The 21,890-nt window shown below is 35.9% G+C and overlaps 1 protein-coding gene across 1 annotated transcript in view; it reads left to right on the top strand.

Moving 5' to 3' along the window:
- Positions 1-21,890, top strand: part of LOC141402034 (uncharacterized) — a 1,128,858-nt gene that overhangs the window by 340,701 nt on the left and 766,267 nt on the right. The gene's annotated exons all lie outside the window — the stretch shown is intronic.

Here is a 21,890-nt window from a genome sequence, read left to right as displayed (position 1 = left end):
GTCGTAACTCATACGCCACATGTACCAATGTCCACAAAATTGACTTCCAGAATTGGTTTTTGTAAAGACCTAAAGAAGGATAGGATTTCATACGAGGGGCAGTAAAAAACCTTCTGGCCTAGGAAACACGCAGTGTCGCAAGGAGTCATTTGACATTTTTTTGGAAAGTTTGACAGTTTTTAACCTTAGCGTACTCCGGTCAGTTTGACAGAGGCCATGTGTTGGGTTGTTTACAGTGGCTTGATTGAGACACCTCCAAAACATAGTTTTTGAACCCTTTTACAGCATCTACTGGCGACGAAAATCGTTGACCACGCCTTTTTTCTTGATGTGCTGGAATCAGATGAAGTCATTGGATCCCCAACCATGGCTGTACGCCGCATAACCCATCAATTCTACGTTTTTCCGGTCAAACAGGCGCTGGTTTGAATCTATATGTGAGAGCTCGCATTGTCATGATGCAGAACGATTCGTCTTCTCTTGTTCGTTTTTCGAATTCCTCAGGGGATTTAAGGCAAACAAATTATAGTGTAACACTCAGAATTAACCGTCCTACATTTCCCAAGCTGTATAGTCATCACAAGGTCAGTTTTGCCGAAGAAGTGCTTCTTACATAAACAGCTTCCGTTGGATAGGGCTTGCTTTCGAAGGCCTCCACGGTCGATTGCTGTTTTGTTTCGGGCTTCTAAGCATAGATCCAAGATTCGTCGTCTGTGACGATCTTATAAACGTCGTTTGAAGAACCGCGTTAATTTTTATTCACAATTTCTTTGCACCAATCCGTAAGAGCCTTTTTTCGAACGATTGTCCAATTTTGCCGGATCTAACGAGAAAAATCCACTTGCAATATCAAATATTAGTTGGTGGAATAAATTTTCAAGGTTGCCTCTTTCTTATGGTATTTAACATGACTATATTGCATTCTTCGTTCACGCACGGCACAATTTTTATACCCTCAGCCTTTAGGCTATAGAGGGTATTTACACTTTGATACGGCCAAAAATGTGCCTCATCGAAATAATGGTTTTAGACCCCAAGTATGTTTGTACGATATCCGTTTCAGACAATTTTGAGTAGATCTAGCAATGTCCGTCCGTCTGTCTGTCTGTCCGTCTGTCTGTCTGTCTGTCTGGCTGGCTGGTGCGCACGATAACTCTCGAACGGATCAATCGATTCGGTTCAAATTTTGGGTATCGAAATATTTTGTCCAGATTCGATTTAAGTTCGAAGATGGGCCTTATAGGTCGACTCCTTCAGGTACCTCCCCCACAAATGTTCAAAAATTGTCGCAAAACTTGTGCGCACGATAACTCTTGTAGGGAATAACCGATTTGGTCCATACTTTGCATATCGTGTAATTTGTACCAAACTTAGATGAGGTTTCAATATGGACTCAATCGGTCCACTCCTTCGGGTACCTCCCACACAAAATTTCGGAAAAGTTCAGTTTAGGACCTGGTCTCGAATCGCTTTGATTTTTGTTTACGCGAGTTGTATTCGCTGTCCTCTATACGACGCTGTAAGTTCCTGAGAAAATAGCCTGAAAGTTACAAAAAACCATATGACACCGTGTGCAGTGGTTGGAGCGCAAGATAACTCTCGAACGGATCTGCCGATTCGGTCCAAAATTTGGCTTCCGTAATATTTTGTCCAAACTTAGTTCAAGTTCAAATATGAATTATATCGGTCCACTCCTTCCGGTACCTCCCCCACAAAAGTTCAAAAATGTTCGGAAAATTTGTGAGCACGATAACTCTCGAAGAAAGTAACCGATTTGATCCATACTTTTCACATCGTGAAATTTCTACTAGACCTAGATGAGGTTCTAATATGGACTCAATCGATCCACTCCTTCGGGTACCTCCCACACAAAATTTCGGATAAGTTCAGATTAGGACGAGCTCTCGAATCGCTTTGATTTTTATTGCAACAACTTGTATTCATCGCCCCCCATACGACGGCACAAGTTTCATCAGGGGCAAGTCCATACTTTCTGAGAAAATAGCCTGAAAGATGCAAAAAGCCCCTATGACACCGTGTGTAGTGGATGGAGCGCAAGATAACTCTCGAACGGATCTGCCGATTCTGTCCAAAATTTGGCCTTCGAAATATTTTGTCCAAACATAGTTTAAGTTAGAAGATAAACCATGTCGGTCCACTCCTTCAGGTACCTCCCTCACAAAAATTCAAAAATCTTCGGAAAAAATATGCGCACGATAACTCTTGAAGGGAGTGACAGATGTAATCCATACTCTGAACATCCCAATATATCTACCAGATATAGATCAGGTTCGAATTTGGACTATATTTGTGCTCTCCTTTGGGTACCTCCCACACAAAATTTCGGATAAGTTCACTTTAAGGCCTGCTCTCGAATCACTTTGATTTTTGTTGAAGCGATTTGCATTCGCTACCTCCATTACGACGGTAAAAGTTGTTTCAGGAGCAGGTCCATATTTCTTGGGAAAACATCCCGAAAGGTGTAAAAAGCCCTATGTCACCATATGTGGCTCTTGAACTGTTCTACCGATTTGGTGCAACATTTGGTCTTCGTCATATTTTATCCAAACTTAGTTTCATGGGCAATACCGGTCCCCAACTTCCGGTACTTCTCCCCTATATTTAAAAAATGTCACTAAAATGTTAGGACGATATCACTTGAATGGTTCAACTAATTTGGTCCAAACTTTGGATCTCCTAATATTTTGTCGAAATTTATTTTAACTTCTAAAATGGCCCATATCGGTCCTCCGTAAGGGTACTTCCCCCACAAAAGTTCAACATTTGTGTTAATTCCTAATCCACATTTTTGTCGGCAAGTTCAAATGTTGAAAAAGGGCCACAAAATTCTGAAGATACACTAAATACATATAAGGCCAAAGTCAACTGCCACTTCGATTTAAGGAATTGTAAATAAATAGACTTCGGAGTGTTGCTCTATAAATAAAGTGATATATTTTTTTCAATGATCAAACTTACAACTATTTACAAACATTATTACCTATAAATAAAGAAACGACAATTAAAGTCTATTACTTCACTTTCAATTCCTTTTTATGTGCTCCTCACTTTTATCTGACTTAAAACTTTGTGTTAATCCAAATTTGTTTACTTTTCTATCGCTCTCTCATTTTCTCTCTTCATCATTTTATTATTTCTCAGTTGTTTATTCCTCATATGTTTTTATCTGTCTTTTGTTTATTATAATTTAAGGAATTGCCGGCAGAGTGCGTTAGTGTCGTTTCTTTACATCCCCCCCCTAAGGGAAGATGATTTTGAATGTTTATTTTCATTTGTGTTGCTAACTTTTTTCCTCCTTCTTTTTTCCATCTTGTTCGTGTTGTGTATGAGCTGGAATAAGTTTTGTAATATGGAACATATTAGACTCGGACTTTTTGTGACCAGTGTTTATTTTGTATATTGATTTTGATATCTTCTCTGTAATTTCATATGGTCCTATTCTTAATTCATCTAGTTTTTTCCTATTCAATTTGTTTCCATTTTCTACATACACAAAATCTCCAATGTTGAACTCGAAATACTTCCGGCTTTTATCAAAAAGACTTTTGTTATAATTATGGGATTTAATGGTATTTTCCAATGCTATTCTTCTATCTCTTATCCAATGGTCTTCTGTTGTTTCAAGTTTTAGTTCGCTTGGTAATATAGTTACATTTTCGCCATACAATAGATATCTGGGAGCAAAACCAGTAACTGAGTGTTCTGTATCATTATACATATTGACACATTCTTTTGCTATCGTTGACCAAGCTATCTTTCTATCTCCCTCATTTATTTTACATCTTATTTTATTTACCAATGTTTGATTAAGTCGTTCATTTAATCCGTTTGAGAACGGTGCATTAACCGCAGTAAATATAATTGGTATTGATTTCTTATTCAAAAAACTTTTGAATTCATTTGAATTTATTCCAGGATATTGGTCAGTTAGCAACATACCAATGTCCTCTGTATCTGCTATTCTATTTACTAGTTTTATAAAATCATTTGAGTTCTGAGTTTTTGATGTTAATATAAATGCATATCTCGTAAAATGGTCTACTAGGAGATGTAGATATTTCTTTGTTGACCTTGAACCTCCAAATCCTCCAATGGTATCTATAGAAATTATTGCAAAAGGTTTTTTGGCTGGGCCCAAATGAGACATGAGACCCAGTCTGTCATGTCCTCTTGATTTATTTTTTATGCAAATATCACATTTTCTGCAGATTTGGTTGATGTTTTTCATCATATTTCTCGCCGTGTATAATGGACTGATCTTCTTTTGCAGTTGGTTTACACCAATGTGGCAAAAGTGTTCATGTATTCTTTTTATAAGTTTGACACTAAAATCTTCAGACAGAATAATTTTCTCTTTTGTATTGACTCTTTTAAAATATACTTTTTGCCTCTGAATTAGCTTATTTTTTGTGTTCAAAACTTCTTCGTTGTTTTCTTGGTCTGCCCAAATTTCTTCTAATCTTATTAAATTCACTATTTTTAGTTTTTCTTCTTTATTTTCCTCAGTGTTTAAAACTGGGTTTCTGCTTAAACAGTCGGCTTCCATATTATTTTTTCCTGGAGCATATTTTATTTTAAAATCATATTGTGACAAATAAAATACCAGATCACCCAGCTCTTCATCCGTTCTTGACTTCAAATTCATATGTTCAAGTGGTTTATGATCTGAATAAACTGTAAATGATTTACCTATGAGCCAATATTGCCAATATCTTACCGCTTCTTTGATGGCTAAACATTCTAAATAAATAGCTTTTTTCTTCGTTTGGACTTCATTCAGTTTTTTGGAGAAATATGCTACTGGTTTTTCTTTGCCGTCTGGTTGTGTCTGCTTCAAAATTGCACCCACTCCTTCCAATGATGCATCCGTGTAAATATTTATTGGTAAATCTGGATCAAAAATGTGAAGAACTGGTTGTGAACACAGTAATTCTTTTATTTTATCAAATGCATTTTGACAGTCTTCAGACCAAATAAATTTCTGGTTTTTCCTTAACAGATTATGAAGTGGGTCTAAAATTATAGCTCTTTCCCGTATGTATTCATGATAAAAATTTATTTTCCCTAGAAATTGTCTCACATTTTTCTGATTTTTTGGGACAGGAAAATTCCTTATAGAAATCAAGTTATCTTTTATTGGTCTGATTGAATTATTTTGAATTATATGACCAAGATATCGTACCATGTTTGATGCAAATGTGCACTTTTTAAACTTCAACCTGAAGCCTTCAATTTTTATTGCTTCCAGCAATCTTCCTAAATGGTCGACGTGTTCCGAAAAAGATTTTGAAAATATAAGAATATCATCGATGAAATTTACTGCAAAATCTGTAAGTTCATGTTTTCTTAATATGTTACTCAGTATTCGCTGAAATATTGCTGGCGATGTTTTTAGGCCAAAAGGCAACACTGTCCATTGATAATGACCCTCTTGTGTTACGAAACCAGTTTTTTGTCTGTCTTCAATTCTTAGGGGTATAGACCAAAAAGCCGAATTTATATCAAGTGTCGAATAAAATTTACAATTTCTTGTTTTTATCATTAGATCTTGTATCAAGGGGAATGGCTGAGCTTGAGGCACTACAATTTTATTTAGATCTCTGAAATCAATACATAGTCTTGATTTTTTATTGTCTTCCTTTTTAAACGCTAAAGTCACTGGTGCAGCAAACGGGCTGTAAGACTCTTCTATTAGATTCTTGTCCAACAACTTTGCTATTTGCTCTTCTATTTCTTTCTTATCATTTATTGTACATCTGTAAGGCCTCTTGCTACAATATTTGTCCATTATGAGGTCTATCCTTGCTTCATAGTCTTTGACTGTGCCAATATCATACTTATCTTTGGCAAAAATCGATTTATATTTTTCAATTAATTTATGTATCTCCAGTTTCTTGTTATCATCTACGTGATCTATTTTTACGACAAAATCTTCTTTTTCTGTATGTTCATTGAAGTTTATTTCAATTTTTGTTTTGTCAGACGTTTCTCCTTCTTTTCCTTTATTTTCATAATCATCGCAAAGTCTTTCAATTTTATTTTGTTCTTGTAGATATGGGAGATCTTTCTGGGATATTTTTAAGTTTTCATCTTGAATCAATTTAAATGTTTTAATCATATCTAATCCAATCAAAAATTCATATTGAAAATTTTTATCATCTATAATATAAACATTCACATTTTTCTCCATTTCAAATATTTTTATTCTCAAAGTTGTCAATCCATTTGTTTTCTTCACACCATTAATCGTTATTATTTTGTCTTGATTTGAAATATTAGCTTCATTGTTTCTTAATTTCAGCAACTTTGAATTTATCAATGAAACATTAATTCCTGAGTCGTATATTCCAAATACTTCAAGTTTATTTTCTAATAATAGTTTGACTTTTATTAATGGTGTGATTAATAGTTTTTTTCATCGGTATTATTTAATTCAGCCTCAATTACAGAATTATTCACATTTTTAATTTGGTATTTTCTTCCTTTATCATTTTCATTTGATTTAAACCAACATGTTGATTCAGAATGGTAGCGATTTTTCTTGTTTAGGCCCTCACAAATTCTGCATGGCTGTTTATTTTCAACTTTCGGTTTATTATCAAATTTCATATTTCTTTTATAGCCAAAACCTCTATTATTTGCCAAGTGCTCCAGTCTTCCAATATTATTAAACAAATCCTTTGTTTCCAATATTTCTTCTCTATTTATTCTGTCAGAAATATAGTCTGGTAAACCAGCTGCTATTATGTCAATTAATGTTCCTTGATCTATTGAGGATCTCACTTCAAGCATAAGTTTTTCTTTTTTTAGCGCATATTCCAGTAGAGAACCTGTTTGATATTTAAATGATAAAGCGTACTTGCTACTTGACCATCCTTTGTTAGCATATGTGGCACAAAAGTTTTCTTTCCAGGTATCCCATTCCGAGTTTAAAGTATTTTTTATGATCATTGCACTATACCAGTCTAAGCAAGATCTGTCCAGGAAAACCTTTAAAATTTCGATTTTCTCCTCGTTTCTTGAAATTTCTAATCTTTCACATTCTTTTTCAAAATCATCTAACCACTGATTTGCATTACCTTTTCCACTGTATTTTTCGATAACAAATTTTTCTGCCAATTTTCTTAGACATGGTCTCTCGTTACTTTTTTGGTTATTCATTATCATTTGAAAAGCCTTAGCCATTTGATCTGCTATTGTGTTCTCTGATATACTTGTATTACTCTCTCTATCGTTGTCAGTTTTTTCTTCTGGGTATGCACCCCCAATCACCAAGTTTTCATCCGCATCACAGTATTCTTTTTTCATATTTTCTGTCATCTTAATCCACACATTTCTTGTTTGATATCTTTTCTTTAATGTGTTTTTGATATTTGCGTAAACCGCCGATCCTAAAATGCTCGCATGTTGTCCTACCGGTTGCAGTTCTCTTGGTACTACGTAACTTTTACCATCTTCAGTCTTAATTGAGGTTATACAAATCACGTTTGTTTTTCCATCCTCTGCTGCCTTTACAACAAATGTAAAATGTAACTTCTCCATGTTATTTATTCCTCGACCAAAATTGTCGTTTTATAAGGCCAAAGTCAACTGCCACTTCGATTTAAGGAATTGTAAATAAATAGACTTCGGAGTGTTGCTCTATAAATAAAGTGATATATTTTTTTCAATGATCAAACTTACAACTATTTACAAACATTATTACCTATAAATAAAGAAACGACAATTAAAGTCTATTACTTCACTTTCAATTCCTTTTTATGTGCTCCTCACTTTTATCTGACTTAAAACTTTGTGTTAATCCAAATTTGTTTACTTTTCTATCGCTCTCTCATTTTCTCTCTTCATCATTTTATTATTTCTCAGTTGTTTATTCCTCATATGTTTTTATCTGTCTTTTGTTTATTATAATTTAAGGAATTGCCGGCAGAGTGCGTTAGTGTCGTTTCTTTACATACATTCTATATGTCCGTAGATGAAAGTTTCAATTCACATTGGCTGAGGGTATACATCTGTCGGCAAACCCGACTGACACTTTTTCACTTGTTTTCTGACACAAAGGCCGCTGGACTACCCTCACAACCTTCGTTTGTAGGCGAGTGACGGCCCCGATAGAAATCATTAAACCACTTTTTCATATTCCTACGCGATGGTCTTTATCGACATACAAAGATTTAATGTGATCGCTACACTCTTGCGGTGATTATCTACGTCGAAAGTTGTGAAAATTTCTTGGACGAAAATGTTCACAAGTAAATTCCATTTTTTGTTTTGCAAAGTGATTTTTTCAAGTCACTGTAAACAACCTAACACATGGTCGAATGTCACACCGTCCTAAGTACGATTAGGCTAAAAACTGTCAACTTTACAAAAAAAAAAATGTCAAATGATTCCACTGTTGCCTAGGACAGAAGGTTTTTAGTGCCCCTCGTATACCCTTACCCTTGTGGCTAACTGAGCTAAACCAGGAGATTTAAAAGTCATAAGGAAAACGAAAGTGGGACTTTTTGAGAAACCATTTTTCCTGAATAATATTCTTAAAATTTACATACATGTGGTCAAAAAGTATCTTTCGGCATTGCCTACTTAGATGTACCCTCAGCCTATGTGAATTGAAACTTCCATCTATGTACAGATCGAATGTATTCAGAGTCTTTTCAGAATTTTGTGGCCCTCTTTGAACATTTAAACTTACAGGCAAAAATTCAGATTAGTATAAAATTTGTACTTGAAGGAATGAATCGACATTGTCTATTATGAAAATGGATCTTATTTTGGGAGTTATATCTTTTTGATAGTTATCGCACCCGCTAGTCATTTCATTGGGTCATAGTATAACATTTGGACCAATACGCATAATATCCCTGTGAATAGGACCACAACCAATACCATCGGTATACATTTCCAAAGGATCTTCGAACGAATCCTAAACTGCACTTAAACAAAAATGTTGAAGTTTTGCGAGGGAGGTTCCTTAAGCAGAGGACAAATATAGGCCATTTTAGAAGTTAAACTAAATTTGAAGAAGAAAGTTTATCATGCATACCATTTTAGTGAAATTTTTTTAAATTTTGGGGGGAAGTACTGAAAGTTGTGGACCGGTATTGTCCATCTTCGAACTGAAACTAAGTTTGGACAAAATATGACGAAGGTCAAATTTCGGACAAAATCCGTTTACCAGTGCGAGTGCTATAGTGCGCTCCAGCAATTACACATGGTGCCATACAACTTTCGGGCTATTTTCTCAGAAAGTATTTACTTGCCCCTGGAAAAACATGTACCATCTTAAAGGGGGTCAGTGAATGCAAGTGGCTTCCTGAGTGGACAAATATATTCCATATTCAAACCTGATCTGTACCTGGTAGATATATTAAGATGTTAAAGTATGGACCAAGTTGGTCACTCCCATCAAAAGTTATCGTGCCCACAATTTTTCCGAACATTTTTGAAGTTTTGTGGGGGAGGTACCTGAAGAAGTGGACCGAAATGGCTTATCTTCGAACTTAAACTAAGTTTGAACAAAATATTACGAAGGGCAAATGTTGGACTGAATCGGCAGATCCGTTCGAGAGTTATCTTGCCATCAGAACACTACACACGGTGTCATAGGGTTTTTTTGCACCTTTCAGGATATTTTCTCAGGAAGTATGGGCTTGCCCCTGATGAAACTTGTACCGTTGTGAATACAAGTTGTTGCAACTGAACTTTTCCGAAATTTTGTGTGGGAGGTACCCGAAGAAGAATGTAGAAATTTCACGATATGCAAAGAATGCACTAAATCGGTTACTCCTTTCAAGAATTATCGTGCGCACACATTTTCCAAACATTTTCGAAATTTTGTGGGGGAGGTACCCGTAGGAGCGTACCGATATGGCCCATCTTCGAACTTAAACTTAAGCAAAATATTACGATACCCAAAATTTGGTTCGAATCGCTTGATCCGTTCGAGAGTTATCGTGCGCAACCGCCAGCCAGACAGATAGACAGACGGACGGACATGGCTAAATCAACTCTAAATTGTTTGAAACGGATTTCGTCCAAACTTACTTGGGGTCCAAAACCATTCATTCGATGAGGCACATTTTGCCCCCATGAAAGTGTATATACCCCCGTTAGCATAAATGCTGAGGGTATAAAAATCTATTATTTTCTAAAAGTTTTTGCTATTTTGATCTTTAACAACCGTTCATAGAGATTTCGAATATTGTAGAAAGTTGTTTACTAAAATCTTTGCTACATTATTATGGTTAATTGTTTTCCTGAAATTTGAATGGTTTAGTTTCTACCGAAAAAAAGGATAAAAATCGTATTTGTTTTGCCATTTTGACTTTAAAGAACCATTTCTTTAGAGTTCATATGTTCTAGAAAATTGTTTGTTGTTGTATTGAGATCTAAGGTACATTTTGTAGTTGGTTGTTTGATTCAATTTTGATCGTTTTGATACCTGTAGACCAAAATCTGAGAAAAAAAATTAAACTGAATTTTGACCTTAACGATTTTGACCTTGAAGATGAGGTTCAATGGATTTTATGTGTTCACAATTATTATTCTTTAAGATGAGAACTACAACTTTACTTCCACGAGTAAACCAAAAGTCTTAGCGGGTTCGAAGATATAAGCCTGGCAAAATGATCCGTTTTTTCATCAAGGCCCATAACCGCGATAGTCGAAGTAACAGGAAAAAACGCCGCGACATGTGTCTCCTTATTTTTGGTCTTCTATCACGCTGCAGTCTATTTTTATACCCTCCACCATAGTATGGAGGGTATATTAAGTTTGTCATTCCGTTTGTAACACATCGAACTAATCATTTGCGACCCTATAAAGTATATATATATTCTTGATCAGGATAAAATTCTATGACGATCTAGCCATGTCCGTCTGTCCGTCTGTCCGTCTGTTGTAATCACTCTAGCGTCCGCAATAATTGAGATAGAGTGCTGAAATTTTGCACCCGAGGGTCTTTTTTCCATAGGCAGGTCAAGTTCGAAGATGGGCTATATCGGTCCACTCTTTGGTATAGCCCCCATATAACGGTACATCCGGATTTGAGGTATTTTGACGTTCTTCGCCACATTTGCAGACCCAATTAGCTATAATTTGGCACTTAGAGTTCCTAGTGATCAACAAACTTATATTCCAAAGGATATGGGCATAGGTCCATATTTTGGTATAGTCCCCATATAACGGTACCTCCCGATTTTCAGTATTTTGAGAATTTTAGCCACAATTTTTAACCGAGCTATCTGCAATTTGACATTTGAGGTTCGCAGTAGTCATGAAACATCTCCACGAAACATCGTCAACATAGGTCCATGTTTTGGTATAGCCCCCATATATCCGTACCTCCCGATTTTCGGTATTTTGAGCATTTTAGTTACAATTTTTAACCGAACTATCTGCAATTTGACATTTGAGGTTCTAAGTGGTCATGAAACATCTACACCAAACATCGTTAGCATAGGTCCATGTTGTGGTATGGCCCCCTTATAACCGTACCTCCCGATTTTCGGTATTTTGAGCATTTTAGTTACAATTTTTAACCGAACTATCTGCAGTTTAACATTTGAGGTTCTTAGTGGTCATGAAACATCTCCACCAAACATCGTCAACATAGGTTCATGTTTTGGTATAGCCCCCATATATCGGTACCTCCCGATTTTCGGTATTTTGAGAATTTTAGCTACAATTTTTAACCGAACTAGCTGTAATTTGCCATTTGAGGTTCTCAGTGGTCATGAAACATCTCCACCAAACATCGTCAACAAAGGTCCATGTTTTGGTATAGCCCCCATATAACGGTTCCTCCCGATTTTCGGTATTTTGAGAATTTTAGCTACAGTTTTTAACCGAAGTAGCTGTAATGATCGGTATTTTGAGAATTTTAGGTACAATTTTGTCTATTAAAAAATAATCGTCAATTTCAGTGGTCATGAAATATCTCCACCAAACATCGTCAACATAGGTCCATGTTTTGGTATAGCCCCATATAACGGTACCTCCCGATTTTCGGTATTTTGAGAATTTTAGCCACAATTTGTAACCGAACTATCTGCAATTTAACACTTGAAGTTCTCAGTGGTCATAAAACATCTCCAACGAAACATCGTCAACATAGGTCCATGTTTTGGTATAGCCCCATATAACGGTATCTCCCGATTTTCTGTATTTTGAGAATTTTAGCTGCAATTTTTAAACGAACTATCTGCAATTTAACACTTGAAGTTCTCAGTGGTCATAAAACATCTCCAACGAAACATCGTCAACATAGGTCCATGTTTTGGTATAGCCCCATATAACGGTATCTCCCGATTTTCTGTATTTTGAGAATTTTAGCTGCAATTTTTAAACGAACTAGCTGTAATGATCGGTATTTTAGCTACAATTTTGGCTATTCAAAAATCATCGTCAATATAGGTACATGTTTTGGTATATCCCCCCATATAACTGTACCTCCCGATTTTCGGGAATTTTCAGTTGTCACGAAATTTCTTGACTAAAATTCGTCAACATGGGTCCATTTTTTAGGGTCTAAATTGTTTTGATGAAACTATCCTCAATTTGACTCTTAAAGTTGCCTGCAGCTATAAAACTTTTCCGCCAAAAAATGTAAAGATAAGTTGACTCTTTGATATAGCCCCGTAGGTGGTACCTTTCACTAAGCTGAACACATTTTTTAATATTAGATTAGATAACACTGTGCAACAAAATGGAGGTAAAAGTCTGGGGCACGGAAAATTCCTCTTAGGGAAGAATGAACTTGATGAGTATATTATGAACCCCGAAGGACAGATCCGCCGTGAGTCGAACTTCCGCGTTATGGCGTGATGAAATTTTTGTTAGAGACCCTGCGGGCAATCAGGAATTAGCGTTATATCTTTGTTCACTGTTGCTTAAGTGCTCTACAAAAACAACAAACAAAGATATAATGCTAAATCATGATGGCTTACAGGGTCTCTTGCAAGAACGTTTTCGCGCCATAACGCGGAAGTTCGACTCACGGCGAATCTGTCCTTGGGGGTTTTTAATATACACACACCAAGGGCTTTCATCTCCAAAAGGAATTATCTCTGCCCCAACATTTGTGTTCACAGTGTAATTGTCGAAAAGTTGTTCCACCTAAAATTGTGAAAGGACCCTAATTATTCCATTTTAAATAAGACTATTTTATGGTGGAGGGTATAAAAAGTTCGGCCCGGCCGAACTTAACGACTTTTTACTTGTTTTTTTTCGTTTCGCACAGTGGTATTGTTGCAAAAAAACTGTCTAAATCTAGGCTAAAGGCATTTATCAGAACTATAGTCGTGCTATCGAAAATTTTTCAGCTACATATATGTTCAATCCAATTAGCCCAATTCTTAACTTCCTTCTGGGCGACTCTCCTGGTGACACTGTCCACAAGAGTGACCAAGATAAGTTCCGACTTTTGTCATGTTAGGACCGGCCAATTAGAGCCGTTGTTTGGAATCTTTAGTGCCCTATGAAAACCAGCATGGGCTCTATAATTTAGTACTAAAAAGAGAGTAGCAGCACTTGCTGATATTAGACAATTTCCCAATCGAATTTTCTTTCGTTATTTGTAGGACTTATCCCGACTAACAGGCAAAGAGAGACTAAATATCATATCAGAATTACAGAGAAGATAGATGTATTGCAATGTATATCATTATGGACTCAATTAATATAGCACAACATAGCATTTGATTGATTATCATTTTAATTTCAACGACAGTGTCATCAACAATTTTTAGTAGTTTTATATACACACCCACATATGTATGTATATAAGAACTATTTGAATGAGGACTTGTTGGTTTCTCCCTCCATTTTCTCAATATATGTATTTATAAAGATGTGTGTATGACCACAAGTTCTCAGAAAAGTAATATGAGAAACAGTAAAAGAACAGAAGCGGCTTTGACAATTTAATCCTAATCGCATATAAATAAAAATTAACTCGTACACAATGCCAAAATACATGTATAAATATATACATACATACATCATTCCTATCATTCACGTCAAGTGAAGCAATCAACCTATGATTACACATACACAGAGTCTCGTGGAAATTAGGGTTGCCACATCATGCAAATGCAGCCGACTCGGTTGAAAACTGTGACAAAAACCTTCGCGGTTGTAATACAGAAACCTGAGCATAATTTCAAACTCACTATGGATAGCAAATCTCCTCGCCAGAAATAGTGGATAGAAAATCACCACTATTTCTGGCGAAGAGATTTGTTATCCATAGCGAATTTGAAATATAGTTTGTATTATATCATGTAACCGTTTAATGTTATACTATGTTTTATGTTGTCTTCATCCCTGACAGAACTTAAATAATCCGAATGATTTGATTCCACAAAACTCCAGTCAACCTTCTTATTTACGGAAACCCTAAACAATAAAACTACTTTTTTTATCACAATTTCAAAAACACAGGCAACGAACCCATTGAAAATCAAAGTAGGAAACAAAATGGAACAAAATACTTTTCAGCTAAATTCAATCTATCCGTAACTGGAAAACTGCATATAGAAATCATTTGAATAACGAATTGAAAGTTAAATCCCACAAAAATGAAAATGTTAATAAATATGTTAACATCAACAACAGCCGCCACAAAATGACATTGAACGCTAGGATGAGTCTTTGCAGTTATATAACACTCCACCGCCGACACGACCCCACCGTCGCCAATGACAACACCAAGTTCATCTACTACAGCTGTCAATATTATGCTTTGGCATGATGGTATTAAAATCATAATGGGAATAGAGCAGCTATAGCAGCAACAGTACCAGCCAAGAATATTTATTTATTGATATTATCGAGTGAATTTAGATAAGACGTCAGAACATGGCTGTAATAGGGAATGAGAACAATATAGAGGGAGAGGAATAGGAGGTGATAGGAAAGAGATGACAACCACAAATACTATTATTATTGTGAGTACTTAATGACATTAGTGGTGGCGGAGTGCAGCGGGAATTGAAAAGTATTCTTCTATTCAAGTGCCAGAAAATCTCATGGGAAAAACAATAAACCAATGACTGAAATTGAAAATGCTTTAGATAAGAGTGATACTAATCGAATAGTAGACGGATAAAGTCAGAGAAGAAAATGTATAGGCAATTTGATTGGAAAACCAGTAAAAATGTATCAGTCAGCTGTGCTGACGGAGATATAACCTCAGACTCTGACAAAAAAGAAGCAAGCACAATAATTATGCCGTATATAAAATATATTGATTTTGTATCACAAGTTTGCTTACTCCGGAAAAGATTGTATCGCTGTAATAGGTACCGTAAAAACAATATTCTGCAAAAAATTCAAATAGATCCGAGACTAGTCCTCAAACTCACATATCCCAAATTTTGTATGGGAGGTACCCGAAGGACGCCAACGACATAGTCCATATTCCAACCTGATACATGACTGAAAGAAATAATACGATATTCAAATTTTGTATCTATTAGAAATTCACTGCCAGAGTTATCTTGCACATTTAGCATTTTTGTTGATGCCGTTAGGGTTTCTTGGAGCTTTTTGGTCATTATATCAGGAAGTATAGGCTTGTCGCAGAATAAACTTGTTCCGTCAAAACGATCCGAGAGGAACTCTTAAACTTCACTTTTTCTAAATTTTGTGTGGTCGCCATCCAAAGGAGTTGACCAATATACTCCATATTCGAAACCGATCAACGATGTGCAAAGTTTGGACCAAATCGATTGCTCCCTTCGAGAGTTATTGTTCACACCATTTTACAGAAAATTTTTGAACTTTTGTGGTGGACGTACCCACAGTAGTGGATCGATATTGCCCATCTTCGAATTGAAACTAAGTTTGGGCAAAATATTACGATGTGCAAAATTTGGTTCGAATCGCTTGATCCGTTCGAGACTTATCGTACATAACAGCCAGACAGACAGACGAACGAATCGACTCCAAATTGTCCGAAACTTGGCGACTAAAACCATTATTTGTAAAAGTCCACAAGTTATTCTTATAGAAAACCACAAGGTCTTCTTATAGAAGACAACAAGGTCTTCTTACAGAAGATAACAATATCTTCTTACAGAAGATAACAATGTCTTCTTACAGAAGATAACAATATCTTCTTATAGAAGACCAAAAAGCCTTCTAATAGAGGACCACAAGTTCTTCTTATAGAATACCACAAGTCCTTCTTATAGAAGACCACAAAGTCTTCCTATAGAAGACCACAAGGTCTTCTTATAGAAGACCACAAGGTCTTCTTATAGAAAACCAAACGGTCGTCTTATAAAGGACCACAAGTTCTTCTTATAGAAGACCACAAAGTCCTCTTACAGAGGACCACAAGGTCTACTTATAGAAGACCACAAAGTCCTATTACAGAGGACAACAAGGTCTACTTATAGAAGACAACAAGGTCTTCTAATAGAAGAACACAAGGTCTTCTAATAGAAGACCACAAGGTCTTCTTATAGAAGACCACAAGGTCGTCTTATAGAGGACCACAAGTTCTTCTTATAGATGACCACAAAGGTCTTCTTGTAGAAGACCACAAGGTCTTCTTATTGAAGACCACAAAGTCTTCCTATAGAAGACCACAAAGTCCTCTTATAGAGGACCACAAATTCTTCGTATAGAAGACCACAAGGTCTTCTTATAGAAGACCACAAGGTCTTCTTATAGAAGACCAAACGGTCGTCTTATAAAGGACCACAAGTTCTTCTTATAGAAGACCACAAAGTCCTCTTACAGAGGACCACAAGGTCTACTTATAGAAGACCACAAAGTCCTATTACAGAGGACAACAAGGTCTACTTATAGAAGACAACAAGGTCTTTTAATAGAAGACCACAAGGTCTTCTTATAGAAGACCACAAGGTCTTCTTATAGAAGACCACAATTTCTTCTTATAGATGACCACAAAGGTCTTCTTGTAGAAGACCACAAGGTCTTCTTATTGAAGACCACAAGGTCTTCTTATAGAAGACCACAAGGTCGTCTTATAGAGGACCACAAGTTCTTCTTATAGATGACCACAAAGGTCTTCTTATAGAAGACCACAAGGTCTTCTTATTGAAGACCACAAGGTCTTCTTATAGAAGACCACAAGGTCTTCTTATAGAAGACCACAAGTTCTTCTTATAGATGACCACAAAGGTCTTCTTGTAGAAGACCACAAGGTCTTCTTATTGAAGACCACAAGGTCTTCTTATAGAAGACCACAAGGTCGTCTTATAGAAGACCTCAAGTTCTTCTTATAGATGACCACAAAGGTCTTCTTGTAGAAGACCACAAGGTCTTCTTATTGAAGACCACAAAGTCTTCCTATAGAAGACCACAAGGTCTTTTTATAGAGGACCGCAAGTTATTCTTAGAGAAGACCAAAAGGTCTTCTTATAGAAGACCACACGGTCTCCTTACAGAAGACCACACGGTCTCCTTACAGAAGATAACAAGGTCTTCTATAAGAGGTCTTTTTATATAGAAGCCTTAAAGAAGACCAAACGGTCTTCTTATATAGGACCACAAAGTCCTCTTATAGAGGACCGCAAGTTCTTCTTGTAGAAGATCACAAGGTCTTCTTATAGAAGACCACAAAATCTTCTTATAGAAGACCACAACGTTTCTTATAGAGGACCACAACGTCTTCTTATAGAAGACCACAAGGTCTTCTTACAGAAGATAAAAAGGTCTTCTTATAGAGGACCACAAGATCTATAAGAGGGCTTTTTATATAGAAGACTATAAGCTCTTCTTATAGAAGACCAGAAGGTCTTCTTTTACAAGACCACAAGGTCTTCTAAAAGAAGATAACAAGGTGTTCTTATAGAGGACCACAAGGTTTTCTATAAGAGGTATTTTTATATAGAAGATTATAAGCTCTTCTTATAGAAGACCAAAAGGCCTTCTTATAGAGGACCACAAGTTCTTCTTATAGAACACTACAAGGTCTTCTATAAGAAGTTTTTATATAGAAGACTATAAGCTCTTCTTATAGAAGACCAAACGGTCTTCTTATAGAGGACCACAAGTTCTTCTTATAGAATACCACAAGGTCTTCTTATAGAAGACCACCAGTTCCTCTTATTGTAGAAGACCACAACGTCTATAAGTGGTATTTTATATAGAAGACTATAAGACCACAAAGTCCTCTTATAGAGAACCACAAGTTCATCTTATAGAAGACCACAAGTTATTCCACTACAAGACCAAAAGGCCTACTTATTGAGGACAACATCTATTGCTATAGAAGACTAAGGCCTTTTTATAGAAAACTTTAATGGAAGACCACAAAGTCTTCCAATAGACATCCAAAAGGCAATCTTATAGAAGCCCACAAGTTATTCTTATGGAGGATTTCAATGTCTTCCTATAGAAGACAACAAGGCCTTCTTGTAGAAGACCACAAGGTTTTCTTATAGAGGAGCACAAAGTTTTCTTACCTACTTATTGAACCAAAAAAGTGTATGAAATTTCTCTTAACTGATGACATATTTTATTTATGATATGTTGCCTAGGATATTAATAGTAATAAATAAAATATATGAAGATCACTTTACGAGTACACATACATACATGGACACAAACACATTTATATGCTAACATGGTCAACAAAAGCTTTTAATTTATTCATTAAATTTATTACACACTTTTCCACTCCTCTCTCTCTCTCTCTCTGTCCTTCCTATTTACCATTGTTGCATATTTATTTCCTCTTAGGTGATTTTTACATAAAATTTATTGCTTTAATCAAGTCGGCATTGTTATTGTAGTTTTTTCTTTTATAAAATATTATCATCAGCTTTTAATTGATGGAGTTTCAGGCTATTATTAACAAATCATTTTAATTTTCTTAAAATATCCTTGGGTATTCCCGCTGTAGCAGCAGGAGTAGCAGCAGCAAGAGGAAGACTAGAAAGTTTAGTTCATTCAATGACTTTATGCATTCATTCAATTGTTTTTTTGTTGGTTTTGGAAATTTTATTTATAAATATAATGGCAGTGCCCATTCATTCATCTATTATTTATGAATATTAAAATTGAAAAACTCAATATGTGTATGAGTTTTTGTTGTGTGCATTGTATGTGAAACAATATTAAAGTAAATTATTAAATGAAAATCATTTATTGTCTCTCTGGGTGTGTGTGCGTGCATGCTGACATTTCCGTATAACAAATGACATTTTTAATTAAATTCCAAATCGTATTGTGGGCACAATAAATGGAGAAACTATGTATGTTTTTAAACAATCGACGGGTGATCAAATATTTTTATTAAAATATAAAATACAAATTTCAAAGAAATAAAGGAATTTCTTTTGTTACTGAGGGTAGGGAACACAAAAAAAAACTTTTTAGAGTCTTTTGTCTCTCTGATGATAGAATGAGCAATAAGAGGAATTGCTAGTTAATATCAGTTTGTAGTATCATACACCAAGGTCTTCTAAAGTCTTATATAAGGCTCAAAAAACTTTCATTAGAAAAGAAGACAATTAACACTTCATATAGTCTCTTTATAAAAGTCCAGTATGTTCTCTCATAGTAGATTAATAGAAATCTTATAATTCCAAATATATGAATCCTGTAGGCCCTTTCCACTCCTCCAAAAAGAACCACGTTTCAGAGACCATGATCTGCGAATAAAAGAAACATATGACCGTTGCCCTGCCCATGACATAGCAATTATTCTAGGCGATTTTAATGCCAAAATTGAAAAGGAGAATATCTTTGGCCCAACAATCGAGAAATTCAGTCTCCCAGTGAACATCTGGCAATGGTATGAGGTTGATATACTTTGCAGCGGAAAAATATGGCAATTAGCAGTACCAGATCAAATCTCAGAAGATGGTATTGATTGTATACCACCCCAGCAAACCGGAGGCAACACGCTTATAAGGTGAATGCATCAGCTAGTTAGCACCATCTTAGCAGAGAGAACGCGTATCCAACGATTGTAATCTGAAAATCCTGTGCCCCGTCCACAAGAAAGGAGATAAGACTCTGTGCTCTAATTATAGGGGCCTATGTCCATATTGCTTATAAGACAGTGTTAGGGATATTGTGCGAACGATTAAAGCCTATGGTCAAAGTCATAATGGGTCTTTAGACCTGGCAAATCCACCATTGACCAGGAAAAGACCAAGAGATGCAAATTGACACTTACCATATTTTTTTCGATTTTAGAACAGCATTTGACTGCCTCCTTACGTTCAAAGGTATTCCAAGCCATTGTTTTGTAGAGGGGCAACCAAATAAGTAAATGCCATATTTATTTTAATGGTCCAAAAGCTCTAAATTATATGATGATTAACTTAAATGACTGGTAGGCACGATATTTATCGTAAGGAATGACTCCCAAAATAAGACTCCCGTTCAACCTCATTATTTAAGGAATTTTGTAAATATATATTTTTTCTTGATCGGGGGCGCAACCACCGTTGCCTCGATGCACTCGAAAATTTAGCAAATATAGCGATTATAAAACAATAGGCCCCCGAAATTCGTCTACAAATATATAGCATTTAGGACCACGGAATATTCCTGGAAATATTCTGAAAATTGCATATATTGAAAAGAGCAGCCGTGGTCATCATAATGAAAGATATAACATATTTAAAAAACTCGTTGCCTCCCAAAATTTATGCTGAAACCGATGTTATCATAAGTTTGGCTTATACATATAGCGTTTACAAGGAAGGTGTGGGGAAGGTACCCCACTTCCTCCGAAATTAATAAAATATACATCACAACGGCTAACATTGAGCTTTTGCTGCAAATTTGATGGAAATCGGTTGAGTAGTATTGGAGATAAACATATTTAAAAAACAGGCGTGGTCGGGTCTTTGGGCCCCAAAGAAGTACCTAGATTTTAGATTAAACCGAAAGTTTTTAAACCGATACATGAGTATTTCTTGCAAATATCACTTATTTTTAAATGTCACATATTGGAGATACCACTCCCCCACTGGAATTCAATAAAATATTTAGCCTGTTTACGGGTCTATCCCTTTACATTCCCTGACAATTTCAGGAAGATCGGTTCAGTAGTTTTTGCAGACAAATTTTAAATTGAACAAATAGGGCGCGGTAAAATTTTCTTTCCTTAAAAACCTAAGTTGGGTTATGAGGGCATTTGATTTTTATTCATAAAGATATGGCGTGTTTTTATACCCTACACCACTATATGGAAAGGGTATTATAAGTTTGTTTTGGCAAAAATTCATGTAACACCGCGAAACATTCGTCGGAGACCCACAATGTGGTATACCAATCTTCATATCTCGACGAGATAAAGCGATTTTGAGATATGTGTCCGCCCGTTCGTGTGTTCATTATAAATTGTTATCAAACTCCAGCCCGCAATTATGGACCGATCGTCGCGAAATTTTACATGGAGGTCGGGTTCAGATCAGAATAGACACCTATTGTTATTGTTAGGGGGTAAAATGGCAATGAAGAAGCTTCCAAATTGAGAAAACTATCAGATAATATTTAGAGGGTTAAATGGACCACAACTTTTGTGTGAAAATCGTGACAATTTTTAATATAATTGTTCCACAAACATCCCAGACGGGACAAGGGAGACTTCTCTCATATCAATGAGTGCACCCCGATTCATATTAGCTCAATGATATGGGACCTTCTGTTTATCGCCGAGTCCGAACGAGAAGTTTTACATGGTTGAAATACTCAGGAAATGTCGCCAACATTACTTAGGGGTATTTTGCCACCGTTGAAAATTTTGATGTTGATGTGCAAGGCGGGTGTGCATACCATGGCACCCACCGTATACAGCTTAAATCTTCATTTCTGGACGACACATTTCGCCCACGTGAGTTATATGTGGAAGGCGATCTCTTGACCTTTCC

This window comes from Musca autumnalis, unplaced genomic scaffold (genome assembly GCF_047663935.1).
Source record: "Musca autumnalis isolate F117 unplaced genomic scaffold, ASM4766393v1 scaffold_1, whole genome shotgun sequence".
Classification (NCBI taxonomy): domain Eukaryota; kingdom Metazoa; phylum Arthropoda; class Insecta; order Diptera; family Muscidae; genus Musca; species Musca autumnalis.
Note: the sequence above shows the minus strand (reverse complement) of the source record. Positions and strands in the feature narration are given on the sequence as shown.